This window comes from Chinchilla lanigera, unplaced genomic scaffold (assembly GCF_000276665.1).
Source record: "Chinchilla lanigera isolate Chin_1 unplaced genomic scaffold, ChiLan1.0 scaffold00014, whole genome shotgun sequence".
Classification (NCBI taxonomy): Eukaryota; Metazoa; Chordata; class Mammalia; order Rodentia; family Chinchillidae; genus Chinchilla; species Chinchilla lanigera.
The window spans coordinates 22,705,156-22,722,800 of record NW_004955415.1 but is presented as its reverse complement, the minus strand read 5'-3'; the positions used below and the strand labels follow the sequence as shown (position 1 = coordinate 22,722,800).

Genomic DNA, 17,645 nt, shown 5'->3' with positions numbered 1-17,645 from the left:
AGCCGAGCCCCCGAGCGCACATGGGCGCCCCAGATGTGGCCGCGGAACCGCAGCTGGAGCGGGAGCGGCCGCCAGAGGAGCGCGGAAAGGAGGAGGAGGAGGAGAAGCAGGAGGAGGAGGAGGGTTTCGGCGGCCGCCCGGAGTCACCTCCACGCTCGGCTCCCCCGCCCCCGCCGTCCTGAGCCACTCACCCGGCGCGCCACCTCCCGCACGCCGTGCTCCTGCGGGCCGCCAGCCTCGCCGCCGCCCGTCACGCCTGGTCCTGGGTGGGCTGGCTCCAGGTGGGGGCCCCGGGTGCACGGAGGCTGGCACTGTTTCGGGATGGCTGGGGCGCCCGATCGGCTGTGCCAACTGAGCTCAGCGGAACTTGCTGGGGTCCCGAGGGCAGAGCCCTTGGGCGCACGAAGCTCGGGGATCGGGTGAGTAGGGGGGTGCCTAGGCGAGTTTGGAAATCTTTATTGGCAAAGTACACCTGGACTTCTAGTGATGGAGAACAGAGCACGCGCTGGGCAAGTCTGATGTCTGAGATTGTGCGCCCCTGCCCGAAGCAGGCGGGAGTATGGGAGTGACAAAGTATCGCTCCAGAAGGATCTTGACACTTGCTCTGGATCCCTGGGTTCAGCGGATCGCGCGTCCACCACGTACTGTAGAGCCTGAGAAGGGAGGTGAGTCGGGTGCGCCGATGCACTGGGCGTGCGTCTAGCCGGGCGCGCAGGTGTCGTGGCGGTAAACTGCAGGGCGCGTTGCCAGCAGCTCGGGCGCTCAGGACGTCTGTGGGGCACTAGCGGTGACTCGCAGCTCTAGAAGTTTCAAGTCTAGGGGGCTTATCCCGGGGGCGCCACGCCGGGAGGGGACTTGGAGGCTGCGGTAACGCAGCCGCTGCTCCTGGGCCGCTGCCTCATGACCGCGCTGCAGCCCCGGGCTCCCGCGCGCGGCGCATGCCTTGCCCGGGCAGCTGGCGAAGGAAGGGATCGGGATGGAGTGGAGGACGTGGGATCTTCTCTTCGGATGCTAGAGAGCACTAGGTCCAGCTGTGGGCGCGGGTCACCTGGGTGGTACCGCGCGTTCCTTTGCTCTTGGTCTTGCACTGCTCTGACCTTCCCGAAGTGGCTCGGAGTGGCTGGCGCTCTGTAAGGCTGGAGCCTTTTATAGTGCGTTCCCTCCGCCTCCTCCCGGGTTTCCTCCTTCCTCCTGCCCGCCAGCCCAGCCCTTCCCTCCCCCGGAGCCCAGCCCTGGTCTACCCGTTCCTTCGCACGTGTGCATTTCACAACTTCCCAAGCCCCCCTCGCGAGCCCAGACCCCAGTGCCAGCAGAGTGAATCCTCAGACTGAAATTAAAGAAATAGAACTTCCTTACTGGCCACGCCTAGTTTCTCCCCATCTCTCTCACCCTATCTTTGCATTTTAAAAACTGGCGGAAGATTCGTAATTCACCTACTTTTCGGCTTCACATCTTTATGCAGGGCATCTCAGCCAGGATTTACCCAAGTTAAGACCAATTCTTTCGCCATTCCAAAAGTTCCTCGGGTCACCGTGGCATTTTGCAGAATTTAAATAGCTAGCAGCGTTTAAGGTGCGGTATGCTGGCGCGGTTTATTTGTATCCGGCAAAGGAAGGGCTAGCTGCCTCTTTAAAGATGCCTGAAGCATCTTTAAAATTCTAACCAGGCCCAGCATCTCATTAATAAATTGGCAGCTATTTTTGGAGCGTGCGATATCTTTTACGTTTCAACCTCCCCTTTTTCCCCGCTCGGGGAGAGGGGGAGATGTTTGGAGGGGATGCATGCTTTGGATTTTTAGGCGGCCTGAACTGTCTGGCATCTTATTTTGATCTCCAGGCTTTTAAAGTGCCAATAATTGACAACTGGGGCGCTGAAGGGGAGAATTTGAAACAATACCCTGTCCTTGGTTCAGATGGGAGATCAAAGAGGGAATCCCAGCAGCTTTCAAATCCAGTAAGGATCCTCCTGAGTGTTTTCTAATTAAAATTTCTTAAAGGGGGGGGGGGTGGAATCAGCACCGAGTGGAATATCTATAAATTAAAATAGCAAAGTAGAATCCCGTGGCCAAAGGCAGTTTAACCCCTGTTGTGTCAGCTTGTGATGTGGATACGGGGACAGACGACTCTCCTCTTGCCAGCGGCAGGCTGGTCTAAATTAGAATCCAGGCTGCTGTGTCCTGCAACTTTCTTTTTTCACAGACAGTCCCCACACGTGAGCCTCAACTGCCCTCCCTCTCATCTAAAAGTCACATGTTTTGAACCTTAGGAAAAATGACTTTTAAAAACACTGCAAGGAAACCCTTGCAACGAATGTACATTCTTGTAAAAATTGTAAATGGAGATTGGGAGATCAAAGTGTGTGTAAAGTGTTGTAAAAATTGTAATTTGAATTTTGGGGGCAGATGTCTTTATTAAATGTTGAACAAATGTATGAATGAATGCCATTAAAGTCCCTCATGCTGGGCGATCCAAATTCCAGGTGAGTTTATGTTCTAGTAAGTGCGCATAAGTAACACTGATACACTCTCAAGCTCTGGGAATAGGTTGCTAAACAAGACTACCAGCAGGGACTGAGGAAACAATTGTGAAGATAGAATTACAAATTTAATAGCTTAAAGGAATTACATTTCAAACACTTTTATGAAATCATGTCAGCAGTTGATGAAAGTTTAAAAGAATCATACCTCCTTCAGAATCCCCGGTAGCTCGGCATTTATGCCTTTGTTATTGATCTTGCTATACTCCTGTAGAATACGTCTCTTGGTATGTCTTTCTTCCCACCATACCTACATCAGGGCTGCCTTTGGGGTGGAATATTTGAAACCCTACTCCTCTTCCATGATACAGTTTTCTCCTTCCTGATTTCTTAAGTAAGGAACATTTTCCAGCCACATTTGGGTCTGTGTGTGTTACAGTTTAGATTTAAAATGTCTCCCAGAAGTTCAGAGATGGGTGAGGTGGGAAGGGCCTGATTATCTGGCATGTGACTTTGAAGGGTGTACAGTATTCTCATCCCTGGCTTGTCCCTCCTCTGTGCTTCCTGGTCTCCATGCAGTGAAGAGTTTTCCTCTGCAATGCTGTTCTGCTGCGCTGTTTCTACTTTAGAGCCAGCCAACCACGGACTGAATCTGTTGAAACTGTGAGTCAAAATGACCCCTCCCCATTTAAATTGTGGGTCTTGGGTATTGTATTCCAGTGACAGCAAAGCTGACCATTACAACGTGGGACTGCAGGGTTGTGCTACTTTCAGGTCTGGTTTTAAGACATCCTGTATGCACCTGTAGCTGTATGCACCTGTCTTCCTTATCCATATACCCAAGTTACTGCTCCAATAAGAGCTATTGAACTTTGTGTATATGAGAAATACTCTTTTTTCATTCAGAGACACTGTAGTTTGGGATGTTTGCTCAGCAACCAGTTTTGCCTACCCTGACAAATACAGTCTTTGCGGCGGTGTGTGTCACATTATCCTTGCGTTTCCAGAGCTGAGTCAAGTGCTTTACCTAAAGGAGTTGCTCAGTTTTTTAAAATATATGTAATAAATTAGGTGCTTATGTACACCATACTTAATAAAGAAGCTCTCCTTTGGGTGTCTGACATATGAATATTGTTAACTCTTCTGTCTCTTGGTTGCATTATACTTCCATAAATTTTGTCTTTCTAATTCCCAGTTACACTGCACCCCAACTTATTTGACTAGGATATTTGGAGAAAGTTAGAAAAATTAATCACAAACCAGAATACCTATAGTTATTATCACTGAAGAGCCTAGTCTCCTTAGGGTCTCTTATGTCCAGGATTTTATTGTTTTTAATTTAAAATTTTATTAAAGATTGGTTCAAGACAGCAAAAATAGGGAGAACATATAACAAATCATCACATACCCATAACCTAGCTTTCATAAAACTCATGGCCAATCTTGTCTTCTGTATAGTAGTCCCTCTTACTTGTGCTTTTGCTTTCTGTGGTTTCAGTTTTTGTGGGGCCAACTGTGACATGAAGATATTAAACAGAAAATTCCAGAAATAAACAATTGATAAATTTTAAATTGTCTGCTATTCTGAGTAGCATAATGAAAATTTTGACATTCCACTACATTCTGCCCAGAATGCAAATCATCCCTGTGTCCAAGGCTGTGGCCAAAGCTTCTAAATATGCAACAAATCCAAGAGATCACCTCAGGGTTTCTAGCTACCTGAGGAGGTGAAGAAACTACATCCAGAGAGATGACTTTCCACCTCATAGAACAGGGTGTAATGGTGGTCAAGTATAGTTGGTTCCTTGAAAGGGCTTGTGATGATTCTTCCATGCTATCCATGTTATCCTTGCTCTTGGTCACTTAGTAGTCTTCATGGTTATCAGATTGACTGGCATGGTATTATAGTGCTTGTGTTAAGTAATCCTTGCGTAGTAGCCTATGCTGTGTCACAATCCTTGCATACTTGACCTGACTTCATTTCATTAGGTAGGCATTGTATCACCTTACATTATCACAAAAGGAGGGCTGATCGTGGTACAAGAAGAGAAAGAGAGAGAGAGAGAGAGAGAGAGAGAGAGAGAGAGAGAGAGAGAGAGAGAGAGGATATGAAATACTACTGTAGTTGTTCCATTGTTGTTGTTTGCCTCTTACTGTGCCTGATTTATAAACTAAACTTTATCATAGAAATGTATATGTAGGAAAGACATGGTAGGTACAGGGTTTGACATTACCTGCAGTTTCAGGTACTCGTTGTGGGGGATAAGGCAGGGCCACTGAATTCTTATGAACTTCCTCTTTCTCAGGTTATTTTGAAGTAAGACCATTTGTACACATTTAGTGTGTACCTCGAAAAGGTTAGAGCTCAAGTTAAAAATTTTAAACATATGCATATTATATACGGGCTTTAAAACTAATATGAAAGATCAAAGCCTTCCTAGTACAGGAATGATTAACATTTAGGGATTGGGGTAGAGACTGTCGCGCGTTCACCCACTGCTACAGTTTCTTCATCTTCCTGGCCATCTCTGTCGACTACGTTCTCTGGTATCATATACATTTAGGTACAGCCATGTGACTGAGTTCAGATCAGTATGTAGGTGGAGGTCATGTGGGTGTCCTTCTAGATTGAGTTCTTAAAAAATTCTCCTGTGTAGACTCCTTTTTTCCCCTGGTATGTTGACTGGATGTTTCTGTTCAGGGTGATCTTAGAACCTGATCCTTGCAGCAGGACCTCCAATTTTGCCTTAGAGTATCCCGACTGAGCAACCATGTAGTATCAAAATAAGCTTTTATTTGATGTGGGAAGCCATTAAAATTTTGGGGCTTCTTAGGGAAGCCTGTATTACCCTAATATAGGAGGCAATGTTCTGAGAAATAGATGGCAGAGTTTTCCTTTCGAGGGCTGGATAGCAAATAGTTTTTGTCTTTGTTCACTATAAGGTTGCTGATGCAAACCTGCTAAAACAGAAATAAGCAGCTAGACCACGTGACTTGGTTTGACAGCTTCTGCTCTAAGCCCTGTTCTAACAGATTGGCACATCTTACCACTTTGTCTTAGACACTATATGTGAAGGAATTGCAGCAAAGTGGAATTCAGTAGGACTCCACTTACTAGCCATGTCACCTTTTGGGCAAATTATTTTACCTCCCTGGGCCTCAGTATCTCCATCTGTAAATTAGAGCCAAGATGTCTGCTCTGACACTGTTGTGAAGTTCAACTATCACTCCTCCATGTAAGACAAGGTGAGCATTTGCATGTTTCTCTATCTAATAAATGAATGATTATATAGTCTATCCAAAAGGGCAGGGGGCTTGTCTCCTCCTTCACCTCTACATTCACATAGTGGGTGCTCCATAATATTCAATGAGTGCAACTTAAAAAAAATGCTGAAAATTGTAGCTAGAGTGACCCTTAGAGGTAAACTGTAAGTGCTCTAGGAAACACTAACAAAAAGGCCAAAGTGTTGTCCTATTAGTATCTCCTTTGAACTATGAAGGGGTCACAGTGCTCCAAAGTGAGAAAATCACCACCACTAGAGGCCCTCCCAGGGCCTGCACCCCTGTGGGCAGCTGCTTGTTATGTCAGACACCTGGACTTCTGTCAACATACACAAAATGTGTGAAGACTGAGGGGCCACCTGTGTCTCTGCTTTACCCTAAAAGCCTCAAAATATGTAATAGATCACTAGGTCATAGCTGCCTGGAGAGGTCAAGAAACTACATCCAGAGAGACTACATTCTACCCACTAGAACAGGGGTCTAATGGTGGCCAAGTATGGTTGGTTCCTTGAAAGGGCTCATGATGATTCTTCCTTTAATCTCCATTCATTTCCTTCCATTAATTTTTGCAAATAACTAGTCCTCATAGCTTTCATCTGTAGTCCAGAAAGACCCCTTTATTGTTTTTGCTTTGTTACAATTATTTCTGTACATATTCTGGAAAGCAAAAAGAATTCCCAAGTAAGTTATAGCTGGAGGAGAAAAGTGCTTTGTAATTGCAAGGCTCTGTGTTATATATTTTAAGACTTCTGACAAATTATTTCTAGCCAGGAAGACAGAGTACCATTCTGTCAGAATTTAATCTTAGCTAGATGTTTTACAGATGAGGAAATGGTGAGGGGAGGGGGCAGCGAATTAAATACACAACACAAACATGGTGACAGTATCAGGAAAAGAACCCAGGGGCCCATGCTCTCTGCTTTTCAAACTAAATTTTACAAAATTAAGCAGCATGTTCATACAGAAAAGAGTACACATCCTAGATGTGTAGCTAAGTGGAATTCTTACTTATTCAGCTCAAGAAACAGGATTTACCAGCACCCCCAGAAGCTAAATTACTGATATTCTGACTTCTCTTATCATACATTGATTTACCATTTAAAAATGTGTTGGTTACTTTCTCTCATTGCTGGGACAAAATACCTGACACCCAGAATTAAGGAAGGAAAGGTTTATTTAGCTCACAGTCTGTGGAGGTTTCAGTCTATTCTCTTGGCTGGCTCCAAGGCAGAGTGGCACATGGCAGAGGGCAACTGTTCATGGCAGTGGAAGATAGCAAAAGCAGCAAAAGCAAAAGGGAGGAGTGGTATTGGTAAGTAGCATCTTTCCCTCCCTTACATTGTATGCAAACTACCTGTCCCAGGGCAGGTGTAGCACTCACATATATAGTTCCAACATTGGACCATGAATCAATCATAAACTCTAAAAGCCCGCCCCATGACTGCATGTGTCTTTGGGGGGACACCCAGACACAAACCATAACAAAAAAGTTAATATAAATTGAACTTTACAGTGTACACTCTTATTCCTCTCCCCACCTTTTGGTTTTGAATAATTTCACATCTATGGACAAGTTGCAACTATAACTGAATGAACACCCATGCATCCTTGTGGTGCTGTAATTTTCATGATACATTTCCCTTCAATGTATCCAGGCCCTTTAGATTCTCTTTCTCCCTCCCTCTCTCCCCTCCCTCTCCCTCTCTTTCTCTCTCTCTCTCCTTCTGCCTCTCCCTCTCCTTCTCTCCCTTTTCTCTCTCCCTCCATTCCTCCTTCCCGTTCTCTCCTTCCTTCCCTCCCTCTGCTCCCATTCCCAGGACTTTGGCCTGCCATGTGAATAATCCAAACTTAGCCTTCTAGAGGGGCTTAGTTACCCCCATTACCCTAGTGGAACTGTAGCTGATCACAGACACTTAGGAGAACCAAACCAGGTCAGGGGGCCACTCAGATGAGCCTAGTCTAAATAGAATCATAAGCTAAGTAAGCACACGTTGTGGATGAGACAGTTTACACAGTAAAAATTGCTCAACACAACCCTTCACCCCAGATACTTCAGTAAGTATCTCCTAAGAAGAAGAAGATTCCTCATCACTGTAACATAACTATTATATTCAGGATCTTTAGCATTAGTATAATGCTAAATTTACATTTAGCATTAGTATAATTTCACCTAATTTGTAATCCATATTCAACATTTTCCAGTTGTCCCTATAACTTGCTTTAATAAATAAATAAATAAATATATATGTAAAATTTAGGTGAGGATTTTTATTGCATTAAATTATCAGTATTGTATCACTTTATCAATTTTGGTATTAAACAGTCCCTCTTTGTACCTCCCTTTTTCTTTTTGGCTTGTCATGTCATTGCAATTTTGTTAAAGTCCAGCTAGTCCCACTGATTTTGCAGAAGGACCCTCAGTTTCTATCTGTGTGATTGTTTCTCTAGGACTGACCCAAGGCTGTGCGCTCAAGCAAGACTGCCACCCAGGTAATGCCATGTTCTTCTTGGGCACCTCTCATGGGGTCCAGGGGACTGACTGGCCTCCCTGTTGGGGAATCTGTCTCAAGATACAGAGAACCAGACTCACTTTTGTGAGGTTATATGGAAGCATATTTGATTCAGAATCTATTGGTGCATTAGATATTTTTTTTTAATATGGAAAGAGGAAAGGTGAACTCATCTAGTTTGCTGTCAATCTACTTCATTTTTTTCAAGGTTGCTTGTCAATGTTGTCCAACTTCCTCAAGGTCCTGGACTGGGACAATATTAGTGGATGAATATCCTCAGGCTTAACTCTATGAATCAGTTATTTTGTTTGCTGTAATCAAATGTCATTATCAATTCACCCTTAATAGTTTTATTTATTTATTTATGTATTTATTTATTTATTTTTTCTTTCTGGAGAGCAAGTCAGACTTGATATAAGACAAAGGAGAAATAAATTCTTTATTAATCAGAATTGTCAGTGATTGTAAAATAAGTATTATAGCTTTATGATCCTCTCTCTCTCTTTCTCTCTCTCTCTCTCTCTCTCTCTCTCTCTATCACTTTTTTGCAGTGCTAAAGATTGAACCCAGAGTCTCATGCACGTGCTAGGCAATTGCTCTACCACCGTGCTCCATCTCCGGCCTGTGATTTAAAAAGCAAAGAATCTAAATATACCTTAGAGAAGTTAAGAAGCATGCAGTCAAAGGAAGAAAACCCCAAGGGGCTGGAAATGTTAACTCTTTTCTAACAACTAAAGAAGAAGTGAAATAATCTTTTTTTATGAACTCCAGGTGAGAGTATATCTGAAACAAAGCTAAACTTGGTAAATTTGCATTTATAAATGGTTATAATCTAGTAGCTCCTCAGCAGAGGAGGCTCAGACTAACATCTCTAGATGCTACATCTGAGACGTCGCCACTCAAAATAGCCCTGCAACTGCCTGAGTCCAACATCTTTACTCATAAACACAAGATCTCATCGGCAAAGCGGGTGGCAAGGATTTCACAACAATCCAGGGTGTAGTGCCTCATTTGTGAGCCAGATGTGTCCAAACTGAAATCTGAAGATTCTCACTTGTAAACTCTAAACAGGATGATGAAAGTTAGATGGGAAATAGCCTTGTGGAGGGATAAGCATGAAAGAACTGTTTATAAATTTTTTTGAACTGAAATTTGGGGTGGTTGTTATTTTATAAAGGTCAGGATTTTCCTTTATTTACCTGATGTCTATCTTGGTTCTGAAATTATAGTTCAGTAAATAACTTTTGGCCTTTGTCCAAAATAAATAAATGATGAACAAAAAGTAGAGCTTCATAATACAGATTTTACATATTGGGGCCATGAAAGCCAAATAATACTTTAAAGAGATATTTTGATTATTCGTAAAGAGTGAGAGATAAACTATTTTCACACTTTATGTGTGTTTCTGTGTATATCTATACGAAACGTGATGCTGATATCAGGCATAAAATTTTTGAGAAAAAAATTTAGATTTGTATTAGTCAGGGAAAGTGACATTAGCTGTAACAAAAAAATCCCCCCAAATTCAATTGTTTAACCCAACAAAAAATTTCTCACTTATTCTATTGTACTTTGAATATCACAAATGCTTTAGTGTTTGAAAGGGTGCCTTACTTTAAGAGACACCTACTTAGTGGCTACACATTTTCTAGAACATTCACCCAGCAGACAAAGGAAGAGAGTGAGAGCGCATCTGGAGAATTCGTTAGAATGCTTTAAGGGGCAGAACAGATGACATTAGCCAGAACATGGTGACATGGCCTCACCCAACTGCAAGTACAACTGGGAGATACAGAATTACTGTATGCTTAGGAGAAAAAGAAATGAGTGCATTGAATGCGTAGTGCTGTTCCCATGCAGAATTACTTCCTCCAAAACTCCTTTTCACTAGAATGTGAGCACAAGCTTATATCATGGATAAATAGGAGCAGAAGTCAGCAAATGTTTTCTATAAGCAGAAGTCAGCAAATGTTTTTTATAAACATCAGGTTGGTGAAAAAAAGTAAGTGGTTCATGCCTGTCAATCACAGTATTCTGGGAAGCTGAGCCAGGAAGATCCCAAGTTTGAGCATAGCTTACTCAATTTAGTGGCTTAGCCAAACACTGTTCCAAAATAATAATAATAATAATAATAATAATAATAATAATAATAATAATGATAAGGCTGTGGATGTAGTAGCTCAGTACTTCAGTGGGAAGGCCTTGGGTTAAACCTACAATAATGAGAAAGAGGAGGAGGAGGAAGAAGGAGAAGAAGGAGAGGGATGAAGACAAAGAAAAGGAGAAGGAGGAGAAAGAGGAGGAGGATGAGAAGGGGAGGAGGAGGTGATTGTGATGGTTGTGGTGGAGGAGAAAGGAGAAGAAAGAGGAAGAGGAAGATAAAGAGTAAGAAGACTGGAGAACGGGAGGAGGAGAAAGAGGAGGAACCAAGGATATCCTATGTCTGTTAAAAATGTGAAAACTTGCTGGGCATGGTAGTGTATGCCTGTATTCCAGCCTTGGGAGGCTGAAACAGAAGGATTGCAGTAAGTTTGAGGCCACCCTGGGCTTTTTAGTGAGTTCAAGGCCAGCCTGGAATACATAGTGAAACCCTGTTTCAAAAAAAAAAAAGTAAAAACTATTCTCAGCTCACAGACCATAAAAGAAGCATGGAAGGAAGGTTTGCTGTAATTTCCTGGCCCCTGGACTAGAGAAATATTTGGTGCTACAAAGACTTTCTGTTTTCTAGATACCTTTCTAAGCTTCATTTTACTTTGGTTGAGACTTTCAGATGACCATTTCTGGCAAATTATATGAGAAAATAGATTTAATTGAAGTTACAAAGATTATGCAGAATAAAACAGTTACATATTCAGTAGATTATACTTAAACTGAACAGTACACAGGACAGGCAAGTTATGTTTCAAAATATGACAAGCCTATATATCACTATTAAGGTTCATTTCTGCAACATAACCCAGTTCTATCATGATATATGATATCTGATATTTTCTTGGCAGTGCATTGACAGTGGATGTATTATTGCGAGCCACTGAGTATGAGTGGTACCTCTCAGCTATTATGTTCCTCTTGCTCCTCTCCTTCTTGCTTTAGAAGGGTTACATTTCCTGGATATTGCACAACTGGATAATAACACTAGCGAGAAGTTTAATCATTGAGAGGGCAGTCGAGCCACATTGGAAGAGGTCTGCATGGCCTGGTCATATCAATCCTGACTCATTAACTGGGTGGTGAGAGATGAGGTTTCATATTGTTCAGGTTAAATAAATATCATACATCAAAGGAAGCATTGTAAACAAGAGGTAGGCAATGCATGATTTTACTCAGCAATAGATTTGTAATTTTTAATTCTATTAATTGTGTTCTTATTATAATATGTTTTTACTGTGGAAATTGTGGGAAATTATAAAAAGGTGAAATTTTTTATTATTCCGTTCTTAAAGATGATCATTTAAAATCTTTCGGTATACAGTGATTCTTTTCTGTTTTTTGTACACACACATCTATGCCTGTATAGCTAGCCGTGCACACTAACCACATTATGTGTATGTCTTGGTTACTTTTCTCTCGTTGTTGGGACAAAATACCTGACGCCCAAAATGAAGGAAGGAAAGGTTTATTTTGCTTACAGTTGGTGGAGGTTTCAGTCCATACTTGGCAGATTACAAGGCAGAGTGGCACATGGCAGAGAGCTACAGCGCAGGGTGGCAGACAACAGCAAAAGCCACAAGCACACACCAGGGCGGAATGGGGGAGGAATGGCCTCAAGCACTCTCTTCCTCTCCCTTACATATGCAAACTATCCACCCCAGGGTGGGTGTAGCTCTCATACCTCAATCAACTCTAAAAGCCTGCCCCATGGCCGCATGAGGCTTTAGGGGGACACACAGACAAACCATAACAGTGTACATACAAATATGCCTCGATCCCATGCATATCTAGACAGTTTTGCATAGTTTGGGGACATAACTGAAACCATATTGCATATGGTCATCAAGATCTTTTAAAAGAAGAATTTCAATGGCTGTAGCAATTTCTCTTATATGAATATATCATAATTTACCAGTCTAGCTTTGGATAGTTGTACAAAATTTCTTGCATTAAAATACCATTAAGAAATTTCCACATACCCAATGAATGAATGCTTATATAGATGAAAAGACATGGATAAGATTATTCATAGCAGCTTACTCCTAATAGTCCACAGCTGGGAACAATCCACGTATATGTCAGTTTTAGGATGGATCAACACAGTTAACATATCCATACAACATGATACTAATCATCAGCGGGAAGGAACTAGTGGCTGGCTGCTACATGTCAGTGTGGATGACTCTCACAGAAATACTGCTCAGTGGGAAAAAACACACAAAAGCATACATTCTCTATCACTCCAATTATATGAAATTCATGAATAGGGCCGGGGATATAGCTCAGCAGCATAAGCGACTACCTGGCAAGCACAAGTCCTGCGGTCGATTCCCCGTACCAAAAAAAAAAGTGAAGAAAAAGAAAAAAACCATTACTTTCTTGGGCTGGGTATGGTGGCGCATGCCTGTAATTCCAGCACTAGGAAGGCTGAGGCAGGAGGATTATTGCGAGTTCGAGACCAGCCTGGGCTACAAAGTGAGCTCAAGGCCAGCCTGAACTGCATAGCGAGACCCTGTCTCAAAACAGACCAAAAAAATATTATTAATTGATTTAAATTATTATTAATTTAATTATTATTAATTTATTATTAATCTAAGGAGATGAGGGCTCAGGATAGTGCCTTTGTCAGGGGTGTAGACTGGAATGGAGCACAAGAAGATTCCTAGAGCACTGAAAGTGCCCTGTGCCTTGTTCTGAGTATGGGTGCCTTTGCAGCTAGATTTATTTATTTATTTATTTTTCCAGTACCAGGAATCGAACTCATGACCTTGCGCTTACCAGGCAGGCGCTGTGCCTCTGAGTTAAATTCCCAGCCCCTGCAGCTAGAAATTACCTGAACTGTGCAGTTCAGATTTGTGCAGTTATGCAAGCTATCTGTTAGTAGTCAATAGATAGAAATAAGAAAAAAAATACTGCAATGTATCTTTGAAGACAGAGTTTGACTGCATAACTTATGAGTTTCCTGGGATAGAATAATCTCATACATTTTTTAAAATGCTGTTTTAAACTAAAAATCACATTCTTCTAAATGCGTATGATCTATATCTGGTACAGTAGTCTTATAACTTAGATGAATGGCAGAAATCTACCAGATAATGTTAGTAATGCTTAGATTTGTCAAAGGGTAATAAACAAACCAGGAGATCATGATTAAACCCTTACATTGTTATGTGGACTTCATATTGGTTTCAGTTTAGTCTAGCATTGAATATATAAGACCCAAACTCAGAGATCAATATAACTGAAGATGTTGCTCCATGAACTAGAGTTTACAGAAATAATTCATAGTAGAATTTTTTATCTTGTACAGTTTCCTGGAACAATTCAACTGTGTTAAAATCAGTAAAAAAAATTGCATTGTGTTTCTAAGATGTTGCTGGTTTATGGAACAAGGTAATGTGCATCTTATAGAATATTAATTCCACATGTAAATATTCTGCATAATTATTCAGGCGTCTGCTATGGCAGTGCTCATCAAATAACACCAAAATCCCAATATATTGCAACAGCAAACATTTTATTTCACACTCATGAATCTGCAGCCCAGCTGTGACCTGACTAATCTTGGCTGGTCCAGGAGGGACGATAGGTTTCAAGTCTGCTTCAGATCTGTTCCCCATGCTTACGGGGATCCCAGGATCCAAGTGGAAAGAAAAATTACTTGAGGCTCAGGGTGGAAACGTGGAAGCTCCAAGAGGCCTCCTCATTCACAGAAGCACACTTGAGGATGCTCATACCACATCCTCCTACATACCAGTGGCCCATGCAGCAAGGTCAAGCCTAACATCAATGCATAGTGGAGGAGCAGACTGACATTCCATATGTATCAGTAGCTACTGCCATAAAACAAACAATCCAAAACTTGGTGTCTTAAAACAATAATTGATCATTTCTGCCAATAATTGATTATTACGAGTTGGCTGGGTGATTTTGCAAATCTGGGCTGGTTTCACTCATGCATCTATGGTCTGGTAACATGTGGGCTGGGAACTGTCTCATCCAGGATAATCTCAGCTGGGACAGTGCAGCTCTGTTCCATGTTCATTCTCCAGCAGGTTAGTTTGGGCTTCTTCTCGTAATGGTGACAAGGTCCAGCGGAAAACAGGGGCTTGCAAGCCTCTTGAGCTGAGGCTCAGAACTTGTAGGATGTCACTTTTGTTGAACTCTGTGCTAAAGCAAGTCGCAAAACTGGACCAGACTCAAAGTTCCTGATGGGCACGTTGGACATTGCAGAAGCACATTGCAGAGCGCACAGCGGAGGGAAGAGTGGGGAGTTGTGCCTCCTTGTACAGCCTGCCATGCTGACCACTGACTAGCATCTGGGTAAGGGAAACCAGATTGCCCTTCCTAGGGGGAGTAGACACCATCTAACTCTTGAGGGCCTGCTGCAAAAGACAGAGGAAAAGAGAATTCCTTGTCTCTGCCTGACAGCTTGAACTGCAGCATTGGTCTTCTGCCCTTCTCTGCACTTGCACCGTCAGTCCTCCAGTACTTAGAGCTACAGCACCAGCTTCCCCAGGTCTCTAGTTTACAGGTGGCAGATCAGGGAACTTCTCAGCCTCCATAATTGCATGACCCAATGCCTTGTTATGAATTTTGATGTCTATCTTCGTCTATATCTATGTTCACATTCTTATCCATATTCTATGGGTTCTGTATCTCTGGATGAGCTGGAGGCCTTCACCAAGTGACTTATTTTGGCTAGTGATAGAATGGCATATCAGTGCTGAGCCTGGGCCCTAGAGAGACATTGCGTGTTTCTTGTGCTTCTGCCCCGGGACAGCTGCTGTTCTAAGGAGGATGAGAGACAAATGGAGCAGACCTAGATGCAGCCTGCATTCTGGGGCTGAGTTCAGCCTCGGCCCAGCCTTGGTCAGTCAACCTTCATCTGCTGAAATGATTGTTTCTAGCAACTGAGTTTCAGGGTGATGGTTACAAAGCATTATTGTAGAACCAGTTAATTTTCTAGGAAAATGAGAGCTGAGTTACCTTCCCATGATTCAGTCTCACATTTATTGAAACACAACTTGGTTAAGAAAATTCTGTGTAAGATGTTATAGTTGGGAGACCATGCATACCCCATCTACACAATTTGCCTCATCTACGTAATCCTTCCAGTATTATTAACCTAATATTTCTTCTTGACCCAATTTCAAATGCATCATTTTGATCAACATGTCTACTACTTAGATCTAAACTGTGTTCAAGTGCAATGCATTAGTTATATTTTTCATATCTGTGTCCGTATCTATATCTGCATGTCTATCTATCATCTAGCTATCTATCTACCTATCATTTGTCTATCATCTCTCCATCCATCCATCTATCTATTCTGTGGTAGCATCATTCTATGTGTGCATTTACCCAATCCCATGCTTATTTTCCTGGGAACACAGAAGGATTACATCATCTAGCTAGGTAGGTCCATGTAACTGAGTTCTGCACAGGAAGTGGTTTACTCATTTCTCGACCTGATCCCTGGAATCTGAATACATTTTAGGAAGCTAGGGTCCTTGAAAGTGGCAGAGTCTGAGTTAGTAGAGGGAAGGAACTTTGATTTTTGGATCACCTTGTAGATCAAAAGTTTTCTTCTCTGCTACTCCACCAACCTACACTGGGTTGTTGGTGGACAAGAACTCAATAGCTGGTTAAGAATTCAAGTTATTTTTTTCAACAGTTTGAGTCAGCTTGTCTAATAAAAATACAGAGCCGTTAAAATTAAGATATATCCATTATTACCTAATCTTACCTTCTGTGCCATCTGTAATTTATATACCACATCTTGGAAACAAACTGCCACTTGACAGTCAAGGAAACTGGGCCTCAAAGAGGAAAGATGCCACCCCAGTGTGCATAGCAACTTAGAGCAAGAGCTGAGACTCAGATCCAAGGTGCTGATTCAGCTGCAGACTGGCAGTATTTTGGGAAAGCTGTCCATGTATTTAGTTTATCAGGAACTACAGGGGAAACTCCCCTCAGAATTATGAAGTAGCTCCTGACAGACTTTGCTGCTGTCCTTATATCACTTGGGAACACTGAGAGATGCTAAGGACTCCCCACTTTGATTACTGGAGACTTTGCCTGAGTGTATTTTCTGGTCACAGGGGTGTGCCTCATTTGCATGCTGCGATGGATGGATGGATACTTTGACCATGGATACTTTGACCAGCATGGATACTTTGACCAACTTCAAAGTGGATTTAATTCAACTGGGAAGAAAATCTGAGCACAACATTAAAAATATATGTTTCCCATACTTTGACCACAAGGAATAAATATTTTCTTGCACAACACCCTGCTAAAATTATTACAATGGGAGTGACCCCCAATTAGCAACAGGCAGGAATATAGCAACTTCCCCCATGGAAATCATCCTGGGGCATGTGGTCCCCTGGATTAGTCCCAGTTGTCTGCAGTGCTAACTTGCCCATGAACAGCTGCCTCAGTTCCTTTCCTCTCCCCCTCCCTTCCTGCCTGAGGATGTAGCAGAGAGCACGCTATGGACTGTCCCCACAGTTGCATGCTGAAAGCTCTCATCCCTAGCGTGATAGCCTTTGGAAGTGAGACTTACGGGTGGTGATGAGGCCATGAGGGTGGAACGCTAAGGAGTGGGATTAGGGCCTTTTTATGAAAAGGTATTGAAGAACTTGTTTCCTCTCTCTGCTGTCTGCTACATAGATGAGAAGCAAGAAGGCAGCCATCTGCAAACCACGATGCCAACCCTCACCACACAGTGAACCAGCCAGCGCCTTGTTCTTGAACTCTCCAGCTTTCAGAAGTGTGAGAAACAAATGTCAGTAATGTAAGCCACCCAGTTTATGGTGTTGTAGCAGCCTGAGTAGGACAGCATGAGGGAAGGCAACTCTGAAGAAGTCAACATTTGAATAAAGAGATGAAGTAAAGGGAGACATAATAGCAGGAAGTTTCAGGAAGAAGGCTCATGGCTTGGAACAGTGCTGGAGGTGGGCGAGGGCTTGGCATGTCCAGTGCATACCAGCGAGGCTGCTGTGGCTGCACAGAGAGGGGAATGAAGGAGGCAGCACTTGGAGAGGTGCATGTGGAGCAGATCCCCATGGAAAAATGTCTTCAGCAGGGAGGTGATCTGACCTGGTTTATCTTGCCAGAGTTTGGTGACAAACCTTTCCAGAAAATGTGGGAACGGAGGTCTCCTCTATGGTGGGAAGTGGCATAGGAACCTGACCCGGTCTGCGGTGAGGCCTGGGTTGC

General features: G+C 42.8%; 1 protein-coding gene and 1 long non-coding RNA gene across 4 annotated transcripts in view; one reads left to right on the top strand and one right to left on the bottom strand.

The window, feature by feature from the left end:
• Positions 1 to 267, bottom strand: part of Ism1 (isthmin 1, angiogenesis inhibitor) — a gene marked incomplete in the record, with an annotated part of 67,197 nt that extends 66,930 nt beyond the window's left edge. The window contains 1 exon segment of the mRNA XM_005380884.2: positions 1 to 267.
• Positions 268 to 347: 80 nt separating this feature from the next.
• On the top strand, positions 348 to 17,089 carry LOC106148094. Of its 3 annotated transcripts, XR_001233230.1 has the most exons (6): positions 348 to 665; positions 1,837 to 1,953; positions 3,055 to 3,138; positions 8,206 to 8,247; positions 8,819 to 9,038; positions 14,471 to 17,089. It is a non-coding gene; the product is annotated as an uncharacterized LOC106148094 (long non-coding RNA). The 3 variants fall into 3 exon arrangements; XR_001233231.1 differs by lacking the exon at positions 1,837 to 1,953; XR_001233232.1 differs by lacking the exons at positions 1,837 to 1,953; positions 3,055 to 3,138.
• The last annotated feature ends 556 nt before the right edge of the window (positions 17,090 to 17,645 follow it).